This window comes from Monodon monoceros, unplaced genomic scaffold, assembly GCF_005190385.1.
Source record: "Monodon monoceros isolate NGI ecotype Baffin Bay Population unplaced genomic scaffold, NGI_Narwhal_1 Super_Scaffold_13, whole genome shotgun sequence".
Classification (NCBI taxonomy): Eukaryota; Metazoa; Chordata; class Mammalia; order Artiodactyla; family Monodontidae; genus Monodon; species Monodon monoceros.
The window spans coordinates 32,285,973-32,312,696 of NW_021703769.1; the positions used below are offsets into that span (position 1 = coordinate 32,285,973).

At 40.0% G+C, this 26,724-nt stretch overlaps 1 pseudogene; it reads right to left on the reverse strand.

Moving 5' to 3' along the window:
• Positions 1–988: 988 nt before the first annotated feature.
• On the reverse strand, positions 989–26,410 carry LOC114894279 (annotated as a pseudogene).
• Between the last annotated feature and the right edge of the window lie 314 nt (positions 26,411–26,724).

Here is a 26,724-nt window from a genome sequence, read left to right on the forward strand (position 1 = left end):
TTTTGTTGGTTAAACAAGGAAGCATTTATGTTATTGCTCGCACTACTTGCTGCACTTATATCAACAGCTCTGGAGAAGTAGAGGCACACACACACACAATTTCCCAAAAGGGTGAAATGGCTACAAGATCAGACATTTTTTTCCCGTTTTGCTTACAAATGATTATGATTGTCATAGTATGTATTATTATTCTTTTCCTGGCTATGAAGCTACTCAGAACATGTATCACTACTTGCTTTAAGCCTACTGTTTACAGCAGGTGTAACATAGCCAGGTCATGGAAGCAACCTAAATGCCCATTGACAGACAAATGGATAAAGAAGATGTGGTACATATATACAATGGAATATTACTCAGCCATAAAAAGGAATGAAATTGGGTCATTTTTTGAGACGTGGATGGATCTAGAGACTGTCATACAGAGTGAAGTAAGTCAGAAAGAGAAAAACAAATATCGTATATTAACACATATATGTGGAACTTAGAAAAATGGTACAGATGAACCGGTTTGCAGGGCAGAAATTGAGACACAGACGTAGAGAACAAACGTATGGACACAAGGGGGGAAAGCGGCAGGGGTGGGGGTGTGATGAATTGGGTGATTGGGATTGACATGTATACACTGATGTGTATAAAACTGATGACTAATAAGAACCTGCTGTATAAAAATATAAACAAAATAAAAATTAAAAAAAAACAGGTGTAACAATGTTTATGTGACAATTCAACATAATTGATAAAATGTATAGTCTATAAAATGTTTCCCCATTAGCATACGTCTGTGCTTGTTCACTATGTCTGATTAGACACCCCCTCCCTCCCACCCCCCAAGTGGATAACTAGGCAAATCTCTTCTTTTTTTTTTTTCCTCATGAATGAAAAAATGTCAAATTTTGGTCACAGCTCTAAGGCAGACGTTACATTTTTCACAAGGATGGAAATGGAGACACCTAACGCTGGGTGTTAAGGAGGTAGGTTCACACGGCTCTCACAGCACTATGGTCTGGATGATGATCTCTGGGTTCTTGATGTCCTTCTTGCTCTGGACAGTCCTCAGCTACAGCTGGGCTGGGCTGGGCTTCAGTCCTTCCACAGCCTTGGCTTTTGCACACTTGATGGTCTGCTGCAGAACATGGTGCATGGCCGACACAGTATTTTCACAGGCCACCTTGAGACTGTTGAGTTGCTTGTGCATCCATGCCAAGAGCACGGCAGTGAAGAGGTCCCCGGTGCCTATGGAGACTGTGTCCACCTTGCACATCTCCATGAGGATGCTCTGCATCATCACGGTGCCGTCAGGGGTCTGGGTCATCTGGCTCCCTGGCATGATCAGGTAGTTAATGCCCCTTGGGGATAGCAGGTCTAAGCTGGTGATGACCACTGTGTCAAGGCCCATTAAATGCAGCATGTCCATCACTCACTGCTAAGTCTTCTTCTTGGCTGTGGATCTTTCTGCCGCTCAGCAACTCAGCCTCAAATTGGTTGGGGGTTATGATGTCTGCAACTGGCATGACCTTCTCTCTGTAAACGAGAAGAAGGTCCTCAGGGAGGTAGATGGAAACTTCTCTGTTCCACTTGTCTCCCATCACGGGGATGCACATGACCAAGAGCCTGGAGTTCTGCTGCTTCAGCTCCTTCCTGGGGTCCACCACCATGGCCAGGAAGAACTTGTCTTTCATGTAACCTGTGAGCACATAGTTATATTTGTTCATGTTGTTCAGCTCCAGCCCGTCATACAGCTCGTGGAGCTCATCTGAGTTCAGCACTTGGCCATTCCAGTGTGAGTAGCCTGTGTGGTTTAAAAACTGGACAGAGTTCACTACATCAATCTTGAACCCCAAAATGTGTAGTGGGAGTGTGACCACCTGATTGCCCATGTAGCCACAGATGACGTGGCTCTGAATGGAGAGCACCTGACAATCTTCCCCCTTGCCAGCTCTGCCTCAGGGGCAGGGCCGGGCAGGGTCAGTATCTCCGCCGCATGCTGGGGCTGTGCTCCACTTGGTTCCAGCTGCACTCAGTCTCTGCTCCACTGCAGCCCTGCTCAGTGAAGGCACTCTGCTTGAACGATGGGCCACCTCCCTCTTAGGCAAATCTCTTTACATGTATAAACAACAAAAACGGAAGCCTAACACTGAGGGACATGATGAACCCAGGGCAGGCAGCAACTACCCTGGCATTGAGGGACAAATATTTTGATCATCAGTGCTTTCTATTGAAAGATTTGCAATCAGAAGGGAGAAATAATGGAAGGAAATTTTCACATATTGAGGTATGGGAACGTCTGGTTTCTGGATTGTACATGATTTGACTTAAATTTTATGTTAACCTAAACAGCCTGTTTGTGGTCTATCAAACATACATTGTACATCTGCTTTAATCATTAAAGAAAAGAGTACATTGACTAGAAGTAAAGAATGTCCACATTAACAATAAAGATTAAATGCCTCTCTTCCTGTGATGCCAATGCTGGTATTCCTTCAGTGATAAGACTGCCTTCCTAGGTGTCAAAGACATACTGACTTGCTGTGTATGTGCTGATCTGTTTATTTTTGAAACCTTGAAAGGATGGTGTCCCCGACTTGTTTGATGTTCTTTGTTCTGACAAGATGTACAACTGTGCTGAAAACCATGCTTCTCCAGAGCAGTTCCTCAGATTAATCTGAGAGGCTGTCTCCCTGACCATAGTCCTTAATTTGGGTCAAATAAAACTCTTTTATTTTCCTATTATAGATTTTTTATTGATTATTTTTGAAGACATCTGTGTGAGAGCTGAAACAAGAAGGCAGACTACTGCCTTGCTCTACCTCACCTGGGCACAAGCATGTTAGAGATGACTCAAATTTTTTGTTGTCTACCACAAAAGCACCTTGAGTATTAATTTTGGAGTTACAAATAAATTTTAGCTAGTAGACAAATTCACAAATATGGAACCATCGAGTAGTGAGGCTCCACTGTATAGAGATATGGACTTGACACCCAGGAGAAAGAGCTAAAAGAATTAGAAATAGTTGCCTCTGGGCACAGGACACTGGATGGCAAGGAGTGAGTTATGGAACGTTGCTTTTAATCAAGTATAAATTTTAATTTGTTAACAAATTTAAAATGAATAATTTTTCAAAAATATTTTAAACCACTCCTTCTTCCATGACTTCTTCTCCCCTTCATCCAGGCTGGTGGAAAATGTAATCCATCATTATTGGGTTTCACTTCCCTGACCTCCAGCATCTCAAGAATATCCTGAGATTATTTTAGAAAAGGCAGCGCTTTCTGGAAGGGCTCTCTGGACTCCAGTCTCCCTGGTCTCTAAAAATTTGTCTTCTCTAAGTACTTACTTGAAAGAAATGTCTCTCTTTTTCTGATCCCAGTTTGAGACTGGGTCTTGCCCTGTGGCTTCCAGGGCCACAATGAATACCTCTCTTGCATTTTTCTGGGAAGAGGCTGGTTCTTGGGAACGGGGCAGGGGCAGATGGAAACCTCAGCTTCTCAGTAGGAATTGCAAATGACAGATGTTTCCAATCCTTGACCACTGGGAAGGGTAAGTTCAAGCTTGCAGTTTCCTGAGTCATGAAGGCAACATTTAGCCTTTTCTTGAGCACTATCTGTGTCCCAGACACAGTGTCTAGTTCTTTGTATGCATTACGTTACTTAATCCTCACAACCTAAGGGGACATTTTACAGATGAGGAAACTGAAGCTTAGGGAGCTTAAGCAATTTGCTCAAGGTCATCCAGCTACTAAGTGGCAAGCTTGGGATTTGAACTTACACCTGGTTAACTCTCACACCAATGCTCTCAACAGCTCACAATACTATTGGCACACACATGCAGTATTCCTTTTGCAAATTTCAAATTCTACTTAGTTTTGATAGGTTGAATTTCTGGCAGCTTCTGAGAGCTTATTGCCATTTATGAGGACTTTATCTTGGCAGGATGGTTTCCTTAGAGTCCACCAAGGAAGGTGTGCTTTTTGTTGCTTCTTACTTTGTTTAGACTGTTCCTTCCATCTGTACTGCCTTCCCTGACCCTTTCTTTGTGTATAATTCCTAGCCATCCTTTAAGAACTAGCACTGTAGGTGGTGAAGCTGTGGGAAGCACAGGTGGAGGAAGGAGAAATTTTAACCTTGAATGAAGATTGACATTTAAATTTTTACATGGAACTGGACTATCTCTTACCAAAGTGAGATTTTTTTTTTTAAAAGGACCACTGATGTTGGGAGCACTTTTCATGATCTAAGAGTGTCCAAGTGTTTTATAAAACTTGCCCTGATTTTCATCCAAGGAGCGAAATATAAATACCCTTTCTCACATCAACAGGTAGAATTGGAAACAAATAAAATAGTTTTAAAAAATTATGCTGCATGAGTCTTGCTTAGTTATTGTATTAATAATACATATATTTATACAATACTTAACATGATTGCAAGCTTTCTACTGTTTGGATAAACATAATTTATTTTAAACCATTAAATCTACTGTTTCAAATTGTCTCCATTTTCCCCCAATTTAAGACTATGCTGGACATCTTGTTAAATTTTTGTTCATGTATGTAAAAATTTAAAGGGTTTTGGTATGATTGCAAATATTTTTTGCCAGAATATTCTCTCCAGAAATATATCAGAGCTCCTCTAAGATTATTATGCATTGTTACTATCACTGTCCTGTATGAAATATTGTGCTCTACTAGGCCCTTGGGATACCTGCCTTTGACACTCAACTGAAAGAGCAAGGGACATGTGGCAACAATATAATAATGATAATGTATGTGTTTATTATTTTACAGTTTCATTTACCTTAATAAATGAACAGTTTCACGTACCTTTCATATTCAAGGCTTCTCAAACTATACTGTGCAGATAAATCATTTGGGTATCTTTTTTTTTTAACATATTCATTGGGGTATAATTGCTTTACAATGGTGTGTTAGTTTCTGCTTTATAACAAAGTGGATCAGTTATACATATACATATGTTCCCATATCACTTCCCTCTTGCATCTTCCTCCCTCCTACCCTCCCTATCCCACCCCTCAAGGCGGTCACAAAACACTGAGCTGATATCCCTGTGCTATGCGGCTGTTTCCCACTAGCTATCTACCTTACGTTTTGTAGTGTATATATGTTCATGCCTCTCTCTCGCTTTGTCACAGCTCACCCTTCCCCCTCCCCATATCCTCAAGTCCGTTCTTCAGTAGGTCTGTGTCTTAATTCCTGTCTTACCCGTAGGTTCTTCATGACATTTTTTTTTCTTAAATTTCATATATATGTGTAAGCATACGGTATTTGTCTTTCTCTTTCTGACTTACTTCACTCTGTATGACAGACTCTAGGTCTATCCACCTCATTAAAAATAGCTCAATTTCGTTTCTTTTTATGGCTGAGAAATATTCCATTGTATATATGTGCCACATCTTCTTTATCCATTCATCCATTGATGGGCACTTAGGTTGTTTCCATCTCCGGGCTATCGTAAACAGAGCTGCAATGAACATTTTGGTACATGACTCTTTTTGAATTATGGTTTACTCAGGGTATATGCCCAGTAGTGGGATTGCTGGGTCATATGGGAGTTCTATTTGTAGTTTTTTAAGGAACCTCCATACTGTTCTCCATAGTGGCTGTACCAATTCACATTCCCACCAGCAGTGCAGGAGTGTTCCCTTTTCTCCACACCCTCTCCAGCATTTACTCTTTCTAGATTTTTTGGTGATGGCCATTCTGACTGGTGTGAGATGATATCTCATTGTAGTTTTGATTTGCATTTCTCTAATGATTAATGATGTTGAGCATTCTTTCATGTGTTTGTTGGCATTCTGTATATCTTCTTTGGAGAAATGTCTGTTTAGGTCTTCTGCCCATTTTTGGATTGGGTTGTTTGTTTTTTTGTTATTGAGCTGCATGAGCTGCTTGTAAATTTTGGAGATTAATCCTTTGTCAGTTGCTTCATTTGCAAATATTTTCTCCCATTCTGAGGGTTGTCTTTTGGTCTTGTTTATGGTTTCCTTTGCTGTGCAAAAGCTTTTAAGTTTCATTAGGTCCCATTTGTTTATTTTTGTTTTTATTTCCATTACTCTAGGAGGTGGGTCAGAAAGGATCTTGCTGTGATTTATGTCATAGAGTGTTCTGCCTATGTTTTCCTCTAAGAGTTTGATAGTTTCTGGCCTTACATTTAGGTCTTTAATCCATTTCAAGCTTATTTTTGTGTATGGTGTTAGGGAGTGATCTAATCTTATACTTTTACATGTACGTGCCCAGTTTTCCCAGCACCACTTATTAAAGAGGCTGTCCTTTCTCTACTGTACATTCCTGTGTCCTTTATCAAACATAAGGTGACCATATGTGCGTGGGTTTATCTCTGGGCTTTCTATCCTGTTCCATTTATCTATCTTTCTGTTTTTGTGCCAGTACCATACTGTCTTCATTACTGTAGCTTTGTAGTATAGTCTGAAGTCAGGGAGCCTGATTCCTCCAGCTCCGTTTTTCGTTCTCAAGATTAATTTGGCTATTCGGGGTCTTTTGTGTTTCCATACAAATTGTGAAAATTTTTGTTCTAGTTCTGTGAAAAATGCCAGTGGTAGTTTGATAGGGATTGCATTGAATTTGTAGATTGCTTTGCGTAGTAGAGTCATTTTCACAATGTTGATTCTTCCCATCCAAGAACATGGTATATCTCTCTATCTATTTGTATCATCTTTAATTTCTTTCAACAGTGTCTTATAATTTTCTGCATACATGTCTTTTGTCTCCTTAGGTAGGTTTATTCCTAGATATTTTATTCTTTTTGTTGCAGTGGTAAATGGGAGTGTTTTTTTGATTTCACTTTCAGATTTTTCATCATTAGTGTATAGGAATGCCAGAGTTTTCTGTGCATTAATTTTGTGTCCTGCAACTTTACCAAATTCATTGATTAGCTCTAGTAGTTTTCTGGTAGCATCTTTAGTATTCTCTATGTATAGTATCATGTCATCTGCAAACAGTGACAGCTTTACTTCTTCTTATCCGATTTGGATTCCTTTTATTTCATTTTCTTCTCTGATTGCTGTGGCTAATACTTATAAAACTGTATTGAATAAGACTGGTGAGAGTGGGCAACCTTGTCTTGTTCCTGATCTTAGTGGAAATGCTTTCAGTTTTTCACCATTGAGGATGATGTTGGCTGTGGGTTTGTCATATATGGCCTTTATTATGTTGAGGAAAGTTCCCTCTATGCCTACTTTCTGCAGGGTTTTTATCATAAATGGGTGTTGAATTTTGTCGAAAGCTTTTTCTGCATCTATTGAGATGATCATATGGTTTTTCTCTTTCAATTTGTTAATATGGTTTATCACATTGATTGATTTGCGTATATTGAAGAATCCTTGCATTCCTGGAATAAACCCCACTTGATCATGGTGTATGATCCTTTTAATGTGCTGTTGGATTCTGTTTGCTAGTATTTTGTTGAGGATTTTTGCATCTATGTTCATCAGTGATATTGGCCTGTAGTTTTCTTTCTTTGTGACATCCTTGTCTAATTTTGGTATCAAGGTGATGGTGGCCTCGTAGAATGAATTTGGGAGTGTTCCTCCCTCTGCTATATTTTGGAAGAGTTTGAGAAGGATAGGTGTTAACTCTTCTCTAAATGTTTGATAGAATTCGCCTGTGAAGCCATCTGGTCTGGGCTTTTGTTTGTTGGAAGATTTTTAAACACAGTTTCAATTTCAGTGCTTGTGATTGGTCTGTTCATATTTTCTATTTCTTCCTGATTCAGTCTTGGCAGGTTGTGCATATCTAAGAATTTGTCCATTTCTTCCAGGTTGTCCATTTTATTGGCATAGAGTTGCTTGTAATAATCTCTCATGATCTTTTGTATTTTTGCAGTGTCTCTTGTTACTTCTCCTTTTTCATTTCTAATTCTATTGATTTGAGTGTTCTCCCTTCTTTTCTTGATGAGTCTGGCTAATGGTTTGTCTATTTTGTTTATCTTCTCAAAGAACCAGCTTTTAGTTTTATTGATCTTTGCTATCGTTTCCTTCATTTCTTTTTCATTTATTTCTGATCTGATTTTTACGATTTCTTTCCTTTTGCTAACTTTGGGTTTTTTTTGTTCTTCTTTCTTTAATTGCTTTAGGTGCAAGGTGAGGTTGTTTATTTGAGATGTTTCCTGTTTCTTAAGGTGGGCTTGTATTGCTATAAACTTCCCTCTTAGAACTGTTTTTGCTGCATCCATAGGTTATGGGTCATCGTGTCTCCATTGTTATTTGTTTCTAGGTATTTTTTAATTTCCTCTTTGATTTCTTCTGTGATCACTTCGTTATTAAGTAGTGTATTGTTTAGCCTCCATGTGTTTGTATTTTTTACAGTTATTTTCCTGTAATTGATATCTAGTCTTATGGCATTGTTGTCAGAAAAGATACTTGATACAATTTCAATTTTCTTAAATTTTCCAAGGCTTGATTTGTGACCCAAGATATGTTCTATCCTGGAGGATGTTCCATGAGCACTTGAGAAAAATATGTATTCTGTTGTTTTAGGATAGAATGTCCTATAGATATCAATTAAGTCCATCTTGTTTAATGTATCATTTAAAGCTGGTGTTTCCCTATTTATTTTCATTTTGGATCATCTGCCCATTGGTGAAAGTGGGGTGTTAAAGTCCCCTACTATGAATGTGTTACTGCCGATTTCCCCTTTTATGGCTGTTAGTATTTGCCTTATGTATTGAGGTGCTCCTATTTTGGGTGCATAAATATTTACAATTGTTATATCTTCTTCGTGGATCGATCCCTTGATCATTATGTACTGTCATTCTTTGTCTCTTGTAATAGGCTTTATTTTAAAGTCTATTTTGTCTGATATGAGAATTGCTACTCCAGCTTTCTTTTGGTTTCCATTTGCATGGAATATCTTTTTCCATCCCCTTACTTTCAGTCTGTATGTGTCTCTAGGTCTGAAGTGGGTCTCTTGTAGACAGCATATATATGGGTCTTGTTTTTGTATCCATTCAGCCAATCTGGGTCTTTTGGTGGGAACATTTAGTCTATTTACATTTAAGGTAATTATCAATATGTATGTTTTTATTCCCATTTTCTACATTGTTTTGAGTTCGTTATTGTAGGTCTTTTCCTTCTCTTGTGTTTCTTGCCTCGAGAAGTTCCTTTAGCATTTGTTGTAAAGCTGGTTTGGTGGTGCTGAACTCTCTTAGCTTTTGCTTGTCTGTAAAGGTTTTAATTTCTCCATCAAATCTGAATGAGATCCTTGCTGGGTAGAGTAATCTTGGTTGCAGGTTTTTCTCCTTCATCACTTTCTGTATGTCCTGCCACTCCCTTCTGGCTTGCAGAGTTTCTGCTGAGACATCAGCTGTTAACCTTATGGGGATTCCCTTGTGTGTTATTTGTTGTTTTTCCCTTGCTGCTTTTAATATGCTTTCTTTGTATTTAATTTTTGGCAGTTTGATTACTATGTGTCTTGGCATATTTCTCCTTGGATTTATCCTGTATCCTGTATGGGACTCTCTGTGCTTCCTGAACTTGATTAACTATTTCTTTTCCCATATTAGGGATGTTTTCAACTATAATCTCTTCAAATATTTTCTCAGTCCCTTTCTTTTTCTCTTCTTCTTCTGGAACCCTTATAATTCAAATGCTGGTGTGTTTAATGTTGTCCCAGAGGTCTCTGAGAGTGTCCTCTGTTCTTTTCATTCTTTTTTCTTTATTCTGCTCTGCAGTAGTTATCTCCACTATTTTATCTTCCAGGTCACTTATCTGTTCTTCTGCCTCAGTTATTCTGCTATTGATCCCATCTAGAGTATTTTTCATTTCATTTATTGTGTTGTTCATCATTGTTTGTTTCATCTTTATTTCTTTTAGGTCCTTGTTAAATGTTTCTTTCAATTTGTCCATTCTATTTCCAAGATTTCGGATCATCCTTACTATCATTATTCTGAATTCTTTTTCAGGTAGACTGCCTATTTCCTCTTCATTTGTTAGGTCTGGTGCGTTTTTGTCTTGCTCCTTCATCTGCTGTGTGTTTTTCTGTCTTCTCATTTTGCTTATCTTACTGTGTTTGGGGTTTCATTTTTGCAGGCTGCACGTTCGTAGTTTCCGTTGTTCTTGATATCTGTCCCCAGTGGCTAAGTTTGGTTCAGTGGGTTGTGTAGGCTTCCTGGTGGAGGGGACTAGTGTCTGTGTCCTGGTGGATGAGGCTGGATCTTGTCTCTCTGGTGGGCAGGTCCATGTCTTGGGGTGTGTTTTGGGGTGTCTGTGGACTTATTATGATTTTATGCAGCCTCTCTGCTAATGGGTGGGGTTGTGTTCCTGTTTTGCTAGTTGTTTGGCATAGGGTGTTCAGCACTGTAGCTTGCTGGTCGTTGAGTGAAGCTGGGTGCTGGTGTTGAGTTGGAGATCTCTGGGAGGTTTTCACCTTTTGATATTATGTGGAGCTGGGAGGTCTCTTGTTGACCAGTGTCCTGAAGTTGACTCTCCCATCTCAGTGGCACAGCACTGACTCCTGGTTGCAGCACCAACAGCCTTTCATCCACACGGCTCAGAATAAAAGGGAGAAAAAGTAGAGAGAAAGAATTAGTAGAAGTAGGAAGAAAGAACGACAGAAAGAAAGAAAGGAGGGAAGGAAGGAAGGAAGGAAGAAACAAAGAAGAAAAGAAGGAAAGAAGGAAAGAAAGAAAGAAAGGAGGGAGGGAGGGAGGGTTGGTGGGAGGAAGGAAGGAAGGAAGGAAGAAGGTAAGGAAGGAAAAAATATAAAGTAAAATAAAATAAATTAAAATATAATAAAGTTATTAAATTAAAAAATAATTATTAAGAAAAAAAATTAAAAAAAAACTGGACAGATAGAACCTTAGGACAAATGGTGGAAGCAAAACTATACAGACAAAATCTCACACAGAAGCATACACATACACACTGAGAAAAAGAGGAAAAAGGGAAAATAATCATAAATCTTGCTCTCAAAGTCCATCTCCTCAATTTGGGATGATTCGTTGTCTAAAGGAGGGAAGGAAGGAAAGAAAGAAAGAAGATAAAGTAAAATAAAATAAAGTTATTAAAACTATTAAGAAAAAAAATTAAAAAAAAAAACGGACAGATAGAACCCTAGGACAAATGGTGGAAGCAAAGCTATACAGACAAATTCTCACACAGAAGCATACACATACACACTCACAAAAAGAGGAAAAGGGGAAAAAATCATAAATCTTGCTTTCAAAGTCCACCTCCTCAATTTGGGATGATTCATTGTCTATTCATGTCTATTCATGTATCCACAGATGCAGGGTACATCAAGTTGATTGTGGAGATTTAATCCGCTGCTTCTGAGGCTGCTGGGAGAGATTTCCCTTTCTCTTCTTTGTTCTCACAGCTCCCAGGGGCTCAGCTTTGAATTTGGCCCCGCCTCTGCGTGTAGGTCGCTGGAGGGCGTCTGTGTTTTGCTCAGACATGAAGGGGTTATAGGAGCCGCTGATTCGGGGGCTCTGGCTCACTCAGGCCGGGGGGAGGGAGGGGCTTGGATTGCGGGTCGAGCCTGCGGCGGCAGAGGCCGGCATGACATTGCACCAGCCCGAGGCCCGCCGTGTGTTCTCCCGGGTAAGTTGTCCCTGGATCCCGGGAACCTGGCAGGGGCGGGCTGCACAGGCTCCCCGGAAGAGGGGTGTTGATAGTGACCTGTGCTCGCACACAGGCCCCTTGGTGGCGGCAGCAGCAGCCTTGGCGTCTCCCACCCATCTCTGAGGTCCGCGCTTTTTGCCGCGGCTCACGCCCATCTCTGGGGTTCGTGCTTTTAGCCATGGGTTGTGCCCGTTTCTGGCGTTCCTTTAAGCAGCGCTCTTAATCCCCTCTCCTCGTGCACCAGGAAACAAAGAGGGAAGAAAAAGTCTCTTGCCTCTTCGGCAGCTCCAGACCTTTCCCCGGACTCCCTCCCAGCTAGCCGTGGTGCACTAACCCTTTCAGGCTGTGTTCACGCTGCCAACCCCAGTCCTCTCCCTGCGCCCCGACCAAAGCCCGAGCCTCAGCTCGCAGTCCCGCCTGCCCTGGCGGGCGAGCAGACAAGCCTCTCTGGCTGGTGAGTGACGGTCGGCACCAATCCTCTGTGAGGGAATCTCCCCGCTTTGCCCTCCGCACCCCTGTTGCTGTGCTCTCCTCCGCGGCTCCAAAGTTCCCCCTCCGCCACCCGCAGTCTCTGCCTGCAAAGGGGCTTCCTAGTGTGTGGAAACCTTTCCTCCTTCACAGCTCCCTCCCACTGGTGCAGGTCCCATCCCTATTCTTTTGTGTCTGTTTTTTCTTTTGCCCTACCCAGGTACGTGGGGAGTTTCTTGCCTTTTGGGAGGTCTGAGGTCTTCTGCCAGCATTCAGTAGGTGTTCTGTAGGAGTTGTTCCACGTGTAGATGTATTTCTGGTGTATCTGTGGGGAGGAAGGTGATCTCCGCGTCTTACTCTTCCGCCATCTTCAGAACACCCCCCCCCATTTGGGTATCTTGTTAAGATGCAAATTCTGACTCAGTGGGTCTGAGTTGGGGCCTGAGAACCTGCATTCCAGCAAACTCCCAGATGTTGCTGATGCCACTGGTCTCAAAACTACATTGTGAATAACTAGTCTTTGTTTATCTTAATTCCTGTGATAATCTAACAAATAACAAAAACCTCAAGTTAAGTAATTTGTCTTCAGTCCTGACAATGCAGCTTCTTTCAGTCATTCATTTGTTCACTCACTCACTCCTTCAGGCACTGTGGAGACTGAAGCCAGTGAAACCAAGCCCCACCTTTGTGGGACTTGTCTTCTAGTGGAGAAGACCGACTATAGGTGAGTAAATAAATAAATACAAATAAAACAATTTCAGGTAATAAAAGTGTTTACAAAGGAAAATAAAGCAGGGCAAGAGATTAACTATTAACAGGGGTCTTCTGGATCTACAGTTTACCCTCTATACCCGTCGATTAAAGATATGGCCTTCACTATTGCATAACACTTCGTAGGTCATGTTTTGCTATCAAATCTCTTCCCCCTACTTAGTTTTCACGATATCCCTGTGATAAGTTTAGGCAAGGATTCCACATAATCCAGCTGGTGAACCATTCAAACTTCTTGCACTAAAATACAGAGGGAGAGAGGCACCCTCCTTAAATAAAAGGTCTTTTGTTTTCATTTGAGTTGACAAAGGAACCTTTGGCCTCTTCTTGCCAATCTCACTCATCGAGGTCGAAGGGGAAGAGAGATGGGAGAGATGACTGATTGTGTGTGTGTGTGTAGGTGTGTGTGTGTGTGTGTGCACCACACTCAATCCATTTGTCTTGGAAGACTACATCTAGCTGTTAGGATATTTTGGTTGTAGGCAACATAAACCAATTCTGTCTTAAAAGGGTAAACAAATAAAATTGAAAGATATGATTAGGTAGGTATAGTTCACAGAATCAGGGAAAAGCTCCCCATTAGACTTTGGAAAGCACAGAAACCATGGCAGATCATGGATCTAGGGAGTCCCTTTAGGCTTCTCTCTTCAGATGAATGGGCTCCGTATGGTTTCAGGCTTTGTGTCTGTTAGGGGTTGAATTGTATCCTGCCAAAATATATGTTGAAGTCCTAGCACCCAATACCTGCAAATGTGATCTTATTGGGAAGTAGGGTCTTTGCAGATGTACTCAAGTTAAGACGAGGTCATACTGGAGTAGTGTGGCCAATCCAATATGCCTGGTCCCCTTATTAGAGAAGTGACAGAGACATGTGGGGAGAAGATGGCCATTGACAATGGAGACAGAGATTGGAGTGACACATCTAAAACCCAAGGAATGCCAAGGATTGCCAGCAAACACCAGAAGATAGAAGAGGCAAGGATGGATTCTCCCCTACAGATTTCAGAGAAAGCATGGCCCTGTCAACAACCTGATTTCAAAATTCTACCCTCCAGAATTGTGAGACAAAAAATTTCTGTTGTTTTAAGCCATTCAGTTTGTGGTACTTTGTTATGGCAGCCCTAGGAAACAAATACAATGTTTTTCTGCTCCAGGTTCAAACTCCAAGGAGCAAACATCTGAGTAGCCCAGCTTATGTAATGTGCACATTCATGAGATCATATTTGGAGGGGTGGGCAGTTCTTCAATGAGTAAATAGATGCTGTTGCCAGCAGTAGGGAGAATGGGTGAGGGCAGCAAAATAAGGATATGTACCTGGTATGAACCCGTGAGTGCTGCTGGAGCCCCATGACCTGGGGTGGGGGTGGAGGAGTGATTTAGGAATGCTCAGGCCACTTCCTTGGGTTGCTCCAAACCCTGGTGGTGTTTCTGTGAGTTCTTCCTGACTGGAGCAAATTCAAACCTCTTTACAAATTGAACATTATCACAAGGATCTTGATAACTATACTGAAATTTTCCATTTTTAAAATCACCCACCCACATATGCACCAAACAATAAACAATTTATCTGTTTACCCACCCATCCATCCACTCCTTGACCTATGCACCCTTCTCATCACTGTTAACTGATCTATATGTTTATCCACTCATCTACTCTACCACCTGTTCATCTAACTATCCATAAATGAGCACCTACGTTTGTCAGGCAATATTCTTTTTTTTTCATCTTTTGGTCACACTGCACACCTTGTGGGAGCTTAGTTCCCTGGCCAGGGAGTGAACCCAGGCCCATGGCAGTGAAGGCACCGAGTCTTAACCACTGGACTGCCAGGGAATTCCCCGTTAGGCAATGTTCTTCAGTTTGTTCATTTATTCAGTCATTCATTCAATAAATCAATCAGTATTTGTTGAGTGCCTCCTCCATTTCAGACAATGTTCTAGGTGGTGGAGATAAAGCAATGAATAAGAAGATATGGTCTCTGCCCTCATGGAGTTTGCAATATTGTTGTAAAGGTAGATGTTAAACCAATAACTAGGAAGACAATATGTGAGGCAACTTCTCCTTTTGTTGTAATTCCTTTTCCTCTTGTACCTATCTCTGTTTAGTGTGTATGGAAAACTTTGATTTTGGAAAATTTACAGAGCATATAGCGTAGGCAGATGACTGGATTGGAGAAAAGGAACATCACTTCCTGAGGTGAGTGAGATTGAAGTCCACTAGAGTCTAAGCTCCTGGAGGGCAAGAAGAGTGTATATTTTAATTCATCACTTTTTCCCAGGACTTGTCACAGAGAAGGCACCAAACAAATATGTGCTAAATGATAAAAAGGGCAAATATTTACTCTGTAATTTCCTGAGTTTTGACCCTTTGAAATATTTTTTTTTTCTGATTCCGGCACTTTCAAGATCATAGTTTATTTATTACTTCAGATAAAAAGATAGTATACATATTAGGGAATCCCTTAAAATTCAACTCTAGCATTATACAACATCTATAACTTTTGCACTGAATGTTAACCAAAAAAAGCTCTAAACACCTGAAAGCCCCACTAGTAACATGAACTATGGTAATAAAAAATTTAATTTGCTCAATATATAGTATTTACATTATGAAACCAATGGTGATACGATAAACAGTGATAAAGAAATAGTAAAAATAAACTTTACAAAGCAAAGTTTTATATTCTTACAATATGCTAATTATCATAATTGCATATAAAAATTAAAACATAGCAGAGCTTTCTGTTACAGAATTCTTAATTATCTGAGTTGTAGTCATTACTTGCTAACGATTTACATGCAACATTTGCTAGTACTGACATTTGATTTTTTTCCCCCAAGAACGTGTAAGTAGATATTTATTTAAGAGCAGACATTAATTTACTTGTGGACAGGAAAAGATAAAACTGTACTCAAGATTCGTACTGGTCACAAGCCTCTTCTCTATAGAAATGATAAAAATAGTAAGACCGAAAAAAATTCCTGAAAGGAGATGCATAGGAAAAGAGTACCATGAATGGCACAGCTCAAAAAATCTTGGGACCAATTAGACGCACATCTTTTCTCTCTCCTTCAATGATGAGAGGTCTATTTTGCCATCAAATTATAATAACTGTAGCAAGTAAAGGGTACCATCAAATTATAATAACTGTAGCAAGTAAAGGGTACCAGGTATACAACTAATTAAACCTTGCAAAATACTAAGATGGGCAGGGGTGGCCAGAAGAAGGAACAATTTCCATATAATTCAAACTATATACAGCATAACTAGAATGGGAGCTCATCCCAAACTGGCTATATGAAACAATTGGACTTTTATGATTTAATAGTTAAAATGATAACAAGTGTAATAATACAATAGAGTTACATGGGAAGCAAGAGCCAAGGGGCACTTTATATTATTTACTGTGTATTTCAGTTTAAAAATAATTTTGCTAAGTATACATCTCAACTGAGGTCTATGTATAAAATGTACTAACAGATACAGATATTTACCTTTGGTGACTTAAAGGCCTTTTTGTGACTTCTGTCTGAATTGCAGGCAGAATGCTAGATGTACGTGCACATGTGGAAAAACTCAACCTGAGGTAATCCAAAAGATGTGCATGTGAGGAGCCTGGAGGTACTCTGACAGTCAAAGCACACCAGAACCCAAACAGGCAACAGTGAGGGTGGCTACAAGGAATGGAATGCCAGTATGGCAGAAAGAGGAAGGCCAGCAGAATCCTGCATACATACACAAAAGAAAAAGCCACCCACCATTTCATAAAACAAAAGCCAATTATAGTGTGGGAAGTGCAAACTGCAGAAAATCAGAAGTCCACAGAAGAAAAATGACTGGCTCCTGTGAGAGAAAGGAGGACGCTTCGTTCTGAGCAGGGTCACTTGGTGAAGGCTGTCATGGTCACCCAGAGCACCTTGTTGGTGCTGGCCTTCAGACACTCCACCTCAGAGACCCTTTGAAATATTTAAGGACAATACTTAAAAAAAAATAAAGACAATACTTAAACAAAAAGAAATTAGGGACGACCTTAAGTAATATTTTTACAGATTTCTGTAGCTGTTCTATCTCCATTGTAGAGATAAAAAAACCATCCCAGGAAACTGAGAGGAAATATAGACAAAAGAATTCAGAATAGACAATTCAAAGATGATTGCACTTTAAGGACTCCCAAAGAGCAAAAATAAATGCTAGGAAAATCTTTCTCAGCATTGTGAAGCTTGGCAGGACTCAGACAAAAAACTTATTTCAGTATATTTTCAACATACGTTATAATGCTTTTTAAAATGTATTTTTCTCGATTCTAAGATGCACATCAGTGGTAGAAGATGTAGAATGGAGAGCCCCACGGGGAACCTCACTCTCTCTTCCTCAAAGGATCACCTGAGTTCTTCCACACTCTTTTTGGGAGAGTTCCTGAATGAAAGCCAAGCTGTTCCTATGTTCCTCTGACAGTCCTTTACTGAGGAGACACCAAAGGGCAATAAGAGGGAATTTTATGGCATCGCTGGTAAGTGGTGCCTTCAGTCCAGCTGCTTGGGACCCAGCTGGGAGAACTTGAGACAGATGGCCACACCAGGGACATTAACAAGTGGAGATTCTAGGTTTGAGAAGGTTCCCTCCATCTATTTCCAATTGAGGTGATCAGGTAGCAGTGGGGAGGATGGAAGTGAGAGAACATAGCACATCACACCTACCAGCTGCTGAGTCTTTGGAAGTCTCTTTATAATTTCATTTATTTATTTTTACTAAAGTATAGTTGATTTACAATATTATGTTAGTTTCAGGTGTACAGCACAGTGATTCAGTTTTTAGAGGTTACACTCCATTTATAGTTATTATAAAATAATGGCTATATTCTTTGTGATGTATAATACATCCTGGTAGCTTATTTATTTTATACATAGTAGTTTGTACTTAATCCCCTACTCCAATCTTGCCCCTCTCCCCACTGGTAAACACTAGTTTGTTCTCTATATCTGTCAGTCTGTTATATTCATCCATTAAAATTTTTTTAGATTCCACATATTAGTGAAAACATACAGTATATTTGTCTTTCTCTGTCTGACATATTTCACTTAGCATAATACTGTCCAGGTCCACCCATGTTGCTGCAAATGAATTTTTTTATGGTTGAGTAGTATTCCACTGTGTATATATACCACATCTTCTTTATGCATCATCTGTTGATGGGCACTTAGGTTACTTCCATACATTGGTTATTATAAATAATGCTGCTATGAACATTGGGGTGCATATAACTCTGGAAGTCTATTAGTTAAAATCCCAGAAACACACAAATGTTATCCATAAGCCACTATCCAGAAATGATAAACTTGTTAATATTTGGATGTAAGTTTCTTTAGTCATTTTTTTCTGTCTCTATATAGAAAAATATACAGAAAAATATTTTTGACAATAATAAGGTTCATATATATAGTTTTATAAACTGCCTCTACCATCTAAAGGATTAATGTATAATACATTACATATTAATGTATTTTTTTTCCCATTAAATATTATTAGTCAATGGATATTTGTTTACTACCTGGCCCTACTATGCTACTTGCCGAGGGACTTTTTAAAAACATAAATTTATTTATTTATTTTTGGCTGCATTGTGTCTTTGTTGCTGTTCATGGGCTTTCTCTAGTTGCGGTGAGTGGGGGCTTCTCTTCAGTGCGGTCCACAGGCTTCTCATGGCGGTGGCTTCTCTTGTTGCGGAGCAGAGGCTCTAGGCGCATGGGCTTCAGTAGATCAGGCATGGAGGCTCAGTAGTTGTGGAGCAGGGGCTGAGTTGCTCCACGGCATGTGGGATCTTCTGGGACCAGGGCTCGAACCCATGTCCCCTGCTTTGGCAGTAGGATTCTTTTACACACACACACACACACACACACACACACACACTATATATATTTAGGTCCATATTTTTTTAATTTATTTTTTTATACAGCAGGTTCTTATTAGTCATCAGTTTTATACACATCAGTGTAAACATGTCAACCTCAATGTCCCAATTCATCACACCCCCTCCCCCTCCCCCATGCCGCTTCCCCCTCTTGGTGTCCATATGTTTGTTCTCTACATCTGTGTCTCCATTTCTGCCCTGAAAACAGGTTCATCTGTACCATTTTTCTAGGTTCCACATATATGCGTTAATATACGATATTTGTTTTTCTCTTTCTGACTTACTTCATTCTGTATGACAGCCTCTAGATCCATCCACTTTTCTACAAATGACCCAATTTCATCCCTTTTTTATGGCTGAGTAATACTCCATTGTATATATGTACCACATCTTCTTTAACCATTTGTCTGTCGATGGGCATTTAGGTTGCTTCCATGACCTGGCTGTTATAAATAGTGCTGCAATGAACATTGGGGTGCATGTGTCTTTTTGAATTATGGTTTTCTCTGGGTATATGCCCAGTAGTGGGATTGCTGGGTCATATGGTAATTCTATTTTTAGTTTTTTAAGGAACCTTCATACTGTTCTCCAGAGTGGCTGTATCAATTTACATTCCCACCAACAGTGCAAGAGGCTTCCCTTTGCTCCACACCCTCTCCAGCATTTGTTGTTTGTAGATTTTCTGATGATGACCATTCTAACTGGTGTGAGGTGATACCTCAATTGTAGTTTTGATTTGCATTTCTCTAATAATTAGTGATGTTGATCAGCTTTTCATGTGCCTCTTGGCCATCTGTATGTCTTCCTTGGTGAAATGTCTATTTAGGTCTTCAGCCCATTTTTGGATTGGGTTGTTTGTTTGTTTAATATTGAGCTACATGAACTGTTTATATATTTTGGAGATTAATCCTTTGTCCATTGATTCATTTGCAAATATTTTCTCCCATTCTGAGGGTTGCCTTTTCGTCTTTTTTATGGTTTCCTTTGTTGTGTAAAAGCTTTTAAATTTCATTAGGTGCCATTTGTTTAATTTTTTGTTTTTATTTCCATTACTCTAGCAGGTGGATCAAAAAAGGTCTTGCTGTGATTTCTGTCATAGAGTGTTCTTCCTATGTTTTCCTCTAAGAGTTTTGCAGTGTCTGGTTTTACATTTAGGTCTCTAATCCATTTTGAGTTTATTTTTGTGTATGATGTTAGGGAGTGTTCTAATTTTATCCTTTTACATGTAGCTGTCCAGTTTTCCCAGCACCACTTATTGGAGAGATTGTCTTTTCTCCATTGTATATCCTTGCCTCCTTTGTCATAGATTAGTTGACCATAGGTGTGTGGGTTTATCTCTGGGCTTTCTATATGTTCCATCTATCTATGTTTCTGTTTTTGTGCCAGTACCATATTATCTTGGTTACTGTAGCTCTGTAGTATAGTCTGAAGTCAGGGAGTCTAATTCCTCCAGCTCCGTTTTTTTCCCCTCAAGACTGCTTTGGCTATTCAGGGTCTTTTGTGTCTCCATACAAGTTTTAAGATTTTTTGTTCTAGTTCTGTAAAAAATGCCATTGGTAATTTGATAGGGATTGCATTGAATCTGTAGATTGCTTTGGGTAGTATAGTCATTTTCACAATATTGATTCTTCCAATCCAAGAACATAGTATATCTCTCCATCTGTTGGTATAATTTTTAATTTCTTTCATCAGTGTCTTATAGTTTTCTGCATACAGTTGTTTTGTCTCCCTAGGTAGGTTTATTCCTAGGTATTTTATTCTTTTTGTTGCAGTGTAAATGGGAGTGTGTCCTTAATTTCTCTTTCTGATTTTTCATCATTAGTGTATAGGAATGCAAGAGATTTCTGTGCATTAATTTTGTATCCTGCTACTTTATCAAATTCATTGATTAGCTCTAGTAGTTTTCTGGTGGCATCTTTAGGATTCTCAATGTATGGTATCATGTCATCTGCAAACAGTGACAGTTTTACTTCTTCTTTTCCAATTTGTATTCCTTTTATTTCTTTTTCTTCTCTGATTTCCATGGCTAGGACTTCCAAAATTATGTTGAATAATAGTGGTGAGAGTGGACATCCTTGTCTTGTTCCTGATCTTGGAGGAAATGGCTTCAGTTTTTCACTATTGAGAATGATGTTTGCTCTGGGTTTGTAATATATGGCCTTTATTATGTTGAGGTAGGTTCCCTCTATGCCCACTTTCTGGAGAGTTTAGGTAGGTTCCCTCTATGACCACTTGCTGGAGAGTCTTTATCATAAATGGGTGTTGAATTTTGTCAAAAGCTTTTTCTGCTTCTATTGAGATGATCATATGGTTTTTCTTCTTCAATATGTTAATATGGTGTGTCACATTGATTGATTTGAATATATTGAAGAATCCTTGCATCCCTGGGATAAATTCCACTTGATCATGGTGTACGATCCTTTTAATGTGTTGGATTCTGTTTGCAAGTATTTTGTTGAGGATTTTTGCATCTATATTCATCAGTGATATTGGTCTGTAATTTTCTTTTTTTGTAGTATCTTTGTCTGGTTTTGGTATCAGGGTGATTGTGGCCTCATTGAATGAGTTTGGGAGTGTTCCATCCTCTGCAATTTTTTGGAAGAGTTTGAGATGGATGGGTGTTAGCTCTTCTCTAAATGTTTGATAGAATTCACCTGTGCATCCATCTGGTCCTGGACTTTTGTTTGTTGGAAGACTTTTAATCACAGTTTCAATTTCGGGGCTTGTGATTGGTCTGTTCATATTTTCTATTTCTTCCTTGTTCAGTCTTTGAAGGTTATACCTTTCTAAGAATTTGTCCATTTCTTCCAGGTTGTCCAATTTATTGGCATAGTGTTGCTTGTAGTAGTCTCTTTTGATGCTTTGTATTTCTGCTGTGTCTGTTGTAACCTCTCCTTTTTCATTTCTAATTTTATTGATTTGAGTCCTTTCTCTCTTTTTCTTGATGAGTCTGGCTAATGGTTTATCAATTTTGTTTATCTTCTCAAAGAACCAGCTTTTACTTTTATTGATGTTTGCTATTGTTTTCTTTGTTTCTATTTAATTTATTTCTGCTCTGATATTTATGATTTCTTTCCTTCTGGTAACTTTGGGTTTTGTTTGTTCTTCTTTCTCTAGTTGTTTTAGGTGTAAGGTTAGATTGTTTATTTGAGGTTTTTCTTGTTTCTTGGTAGAGGTAGGCTTGTATAGCTATAAACTTCCCTCTTAGAACTGCTTTTGCTGCATCGCATATGTTTTGGATTGTCATGTTTTCATTGTCATTTGTTTCTAGGTATTTTCTGATTTCCTCTTTGATTTCTTCAATGATCTCTTGGTTATTTAGTAATGTATTGTTTAGCCTCCATGTGTTTGTGTTTTTTACAACTTATCCCCTGTAATTGATTTCTAATATCATAGCCTTGTGGTCAGAAGAGATGCTTGATATGATTTCAATTTTCTTAAACTTACTGAGGCTTGAGTTTTGACCCAAGATGTGATATAGCCTGGAGAATGTTCCATGCGCACTTGAAAAGAAGATGCAATCTGCTGTTTTCAGATGGAATGTTCTATATATATATGAATTAAATATCTCTGGTCTATTGTGTTTAAAGCTTGTGTTTCCTTATTAATTTTCTGTTTGGATCATCTGTCCATTGGTATAAGTCAGGTGTTAAAGTCCCCCAGTATTATTGTGTTACTGTCAATCTCCTCTTTTATAGCTGTTAGCAGTTGCCTTATGTATTGAGGTGCTCCTATGTTGGGTGCTTATATATTTATAATTGTTATATCTTCTTCTTGGATTGATCTCTTCATCATTATGTAGTGTTCTTCCTTGTCTCTTGTAACATTCTTTATTTTAAAGTCTATTTTATCTGATATGAGTATTGCTACTGCAGCTTTCTTTTGATTTCCATTTGCATGGCATATCTTTTTCCATTCCCTCACTTTCAGTCTGTATGTGTCCCTAGATCTGAAGTGGGTCTCTTGTAGACAGCATATATATGGGTCTTGTTTTTGTATCCATTCAGCAAGTCTGCGTCTTTTGGTGGGAGCATTTAATCCATTTAAGTTTAAGGTAATTATCAATATGTATGTTCCTATGACCATTTTCTTAATTGTTATGGTTTTTTTTTTTTTTTCCCAGTACACGGGCCTCGCACTGTTGTGGCCTCTCCCATTGTAGAGCACAGGCTCCAGACGCGCAGGCTCAGCGACCATGGCTCACAGGCCTAGCTGCTCTGCGGCATGTGGGGTCTTCCCGGACTGGGGCACGAACCCGTGTCCCCTGCATTGGCAGGCAGACTCTCAACCACTGTGCCACCAGGGAAGCCCTATGGGTTTGTTTATGTAGGTCCTTTTTTTCTCTTGTTTTTCCCACTTAGAGAAGTTCCTTTAGCATTTGTTGTAGAGCTGGTTTTGTGGTGCTGAATTCTCTTAGCTTTTGCTTGTCTGTAAAGCTTTTGATTTCCCCATAGAATCTGAATGAGATCCTTGCTGGGTAGAGTGATCTTGGTTGTAGGTTCTTCCCTTTCATCACTTTAAGTATATCATGCCACACCCTTCTGGCTTGTAGAGTTTCTGCTGAGAAATCAGCTGTTAACCTTATGGGAGTTCCCTTGTGTGTTATTTGTCGTTTTTCCCTTGCTGCTTTCAATAATTTTTCTTTGTCTTTAATTTTTGCCAATTTGATTACTATGTGTCTTGGCATGTTTCTCCTTGGGTTTATCCTGTATGGGACTCGCTGTGCTTCCTGGACTTGGGTGGCTATTTCCTTTCCCATGTTAGGGAAGTTTTCAAGTATACTCTGTTCAAATATTTTCTCTGGTCCTTTCTCTCTCTCTTCTCCTCCTGGGACCCCTATATTGTGAACGTTGTTGCATTTAATGTTGCCCCAGAGGTCTCTTAGGCTGTCTTCATTTCTTTTCATTCTTTTTTCTTTAGTCTGTTCCACAGTAGTAAATTCCACCATTCTGTCTTCCAGGTCACTTATCCGTCCTTCTGTCTCAGTTATTCTGCTATTGATTCCTTCTAGTGTAGTTTTCATTTCAGTTATTGTATTGTTCATCTCTGTTTGTTTGTTCTTTAATTCTTCTAGGTCTTTGTTAAACATTTCTTGCATCTTCTCGATCTTTGCCTCCATTCTTTTTCTAAGGCCCTGGATCATCTTCACTATCATTATTCTGAATTCTTTTTTGGAAGGTTGCCTATCTCCACTTCATTTAGTTGTTTTTCTGGGGTTTTATCTTGTTCCTTCATCCAGTATATAGCCCTCTGCCTTTTCATCTTGTCTGTCTTTCTGTGAATGTGGTTTGTGTTCCACAGGTTGCAGGATTGTAGTTCTTCTTGCTTCTGCTGTCTGTCCTCTGGTGGATGAGGTTATCTAAGAGGCTTGATGGGAGGGACTGGTGGTGGGTAGAGCTGACTGTTACTCTGGTGGGCAGAGCTCAGTAAAACTTTAATCCACTTGACTGTTGATGGGTGGGACTGGGTTCCTGCCCTGTTGGTTGTTTGGCCTGAGGCAACCCAACACTGGAGCCTATCTGGGCTCTTTGGTGGGGCTAATGACAGACTCTGGGAGGGCTCACGCCAAGGAGTACTTCCCAGAACTTCTGCTTCCAGTGTCCTTGTCCCCACGGTGAACACCTCTGCAGGAGAACCTCCAACACTAGCAGGTAGGTCTGTTTCAGTCTCCCCCGGGGTTACTGCTCCTTCCCCTGGGTCCTGATACACACACTACTTTGTGTGTGCCCTCCAAGAGTGGAGTCTCTGTTTCCCCTAGTCTTGTCAAAGTCCTTCAATCAAATCCTGCTAGGCTTCAAAGTCTGATTCTCTAGGAATTCCTCCTCCCGTTGCCAGACGCCCAGGTTGGGAAGCCTGACGTGGGGCTCAGAACCTTCACTCCAGTAGGTGGACTTCTGTGGTATAAGTGTTCGCCAGTCTGTGAGTCACCCACCTACCAGTTATGGGAGTTGATTTTACTGTGATTGCGCCCCTCCTACCATCTCATTGTGGCTTCTCCTTTGTCTTTGGATGTGGGGTATCTTTTCTGGTGAGTTCCAGTGTCTTCCTGTCGATCCTGTCGATCATTGTTCAGAAGTTAGTGTGAGGGAGTGAGAGCACGTCCTTCTACTCTGCCATCTTGAACCAATCAGCAGGAGTATTCTTAACCACTGCACCACCAGGGACATCCCTTGCTGAGGGATTTTAAAGATGTATTAATTAGAGTTTCTAGCACCAAGGAGATTACAATTTAGCTAATAAGAAGACATAAAATACGTATAGTAATAAAATAGCTAAATAATATGACAGCATTAGAAGAGTCCACACATTACAGTTTGGGGAAGATTGTTTGTTGATGGGGATATAGAATCAGAAGATTTGAAATTATCTCAACAATATTGTTCACTAAATGAATTTGCCACACAATCATTTTCAGTCTCCTCATCTATAAAATGGGAATAAGGATAAAAACAGTACTAACTACTCTGAGAGGCTGTTTTGGGATAAAATAACAACAATAACTTTAGTAATAGTAATAGAAGGCACTTATACAGATATTACCATGTGCTGAGTACTGTTCTAAGAACTTAACATACATTAGCCAACCAAACATCATGGCAGCCTTAAGTAAAGAACTGTAATTATCCCCATTTTATAGATGAGGAAATGGAAGCACAAAGAAGCTGAATAACTGGCCCAACATCATACAGTTTAGAAGGGGCAAAGTGGGCTTTGAACCCAGGCAGTTTAGCTTTGTGTTGACTATGTATCTGAAAGAGGCTTTGCAACTGGAAAATGCTTTATAAATGGGATTATAAATTTTACTGTAAGTAAAAAGTTCTAAATGAGAGGCCCTTGGCTGTTAGAACTGTGGGTTTCTTTTTATTTTTTGACCACACTGCATGGCTTGTGGGATCTCAGTTTCCCGAACTCAGGCTGTGGCAGCGAAAGCCTGGAATCCTAATGACTAGGCTACCATGGAACTCTCAGAACTGTGGGTTTCAATGCAGGAGGTTCCCCTGGTGGCACAGTGGTTAAGGATCTGCCTGTCAATGCAGGGGACATGGGTTTGAGCCCTGGTCCGGGAAGATCCCACATGCCACAGAGCAACGAATCCCATGCACCACAATTACTGAGCCTGCGCTCTAGAGTCCGTGAGCCACAACTACTGAAGCCCGTGTGCCACAACTACTGAAACCCATGCACCTAGAGCCTGTGCTCCGCAACAAGAGAAGCCACTGCAATGAGAAGCCCGCGCACTGCAACAAAGTAGCCCCTGCTCTCAACAACTAGAGAAAACCCGCATGCAGCAATAAAGACCAACACAGCCAAAAATTTAAAAAATGAATAAATAACTAAATGTTTTTAAAAAAGGAGGGGTTGGGGAAGGCTTCTGGAAGGCATGGCCCTTTGAAATGGGAGCAATGTCTCTGTTTTGAAATCAGCTGCTGTCTGTATCTTTCACTAGTCTCAAGAGTGAAATCAGGAAGTGAAGAGACCATCTGAAACTAGCTCAAGGATAAAAGGAGTATGTTGGTCATAACTGAGATGTCGAGAGGCATGGCTGGACCTGGGATTTCATCAGAGCCCTGTCTCTTTCTCACCTTGTCTTGGCTCTGTTTTCTTCTGCAATGGTGTTATTCTCAGGCTGACTCAACTTGGTGAAAAGGATGACCTTCACTATGCCCATTATGACTGCACAGTTGGAAATGCTGAAAAGTTCTGACAATGTCCTGGGAAGGCTTCCCATCAGTCTGGTGGGAGCAGGTGCCCACTCTTGGGAGGGTGGAAACAGCCTCAAGTGAATCACATGGACTGAGGAGGATTCTTATGGAATGGGAGTGGGATGGGTTCTCCAAAATAATGAGATGCTGGGCAGAAAAAAATTATGTCTGCTCTCGACTTGCTACTCTGTGTGGTCCACAGATAAGCAGCATCAGCATCACCTGGGAGTTGCTAGAAATGCCGTTTCTTGCTTCCCACCACAGAGCCATGGAATCAGAA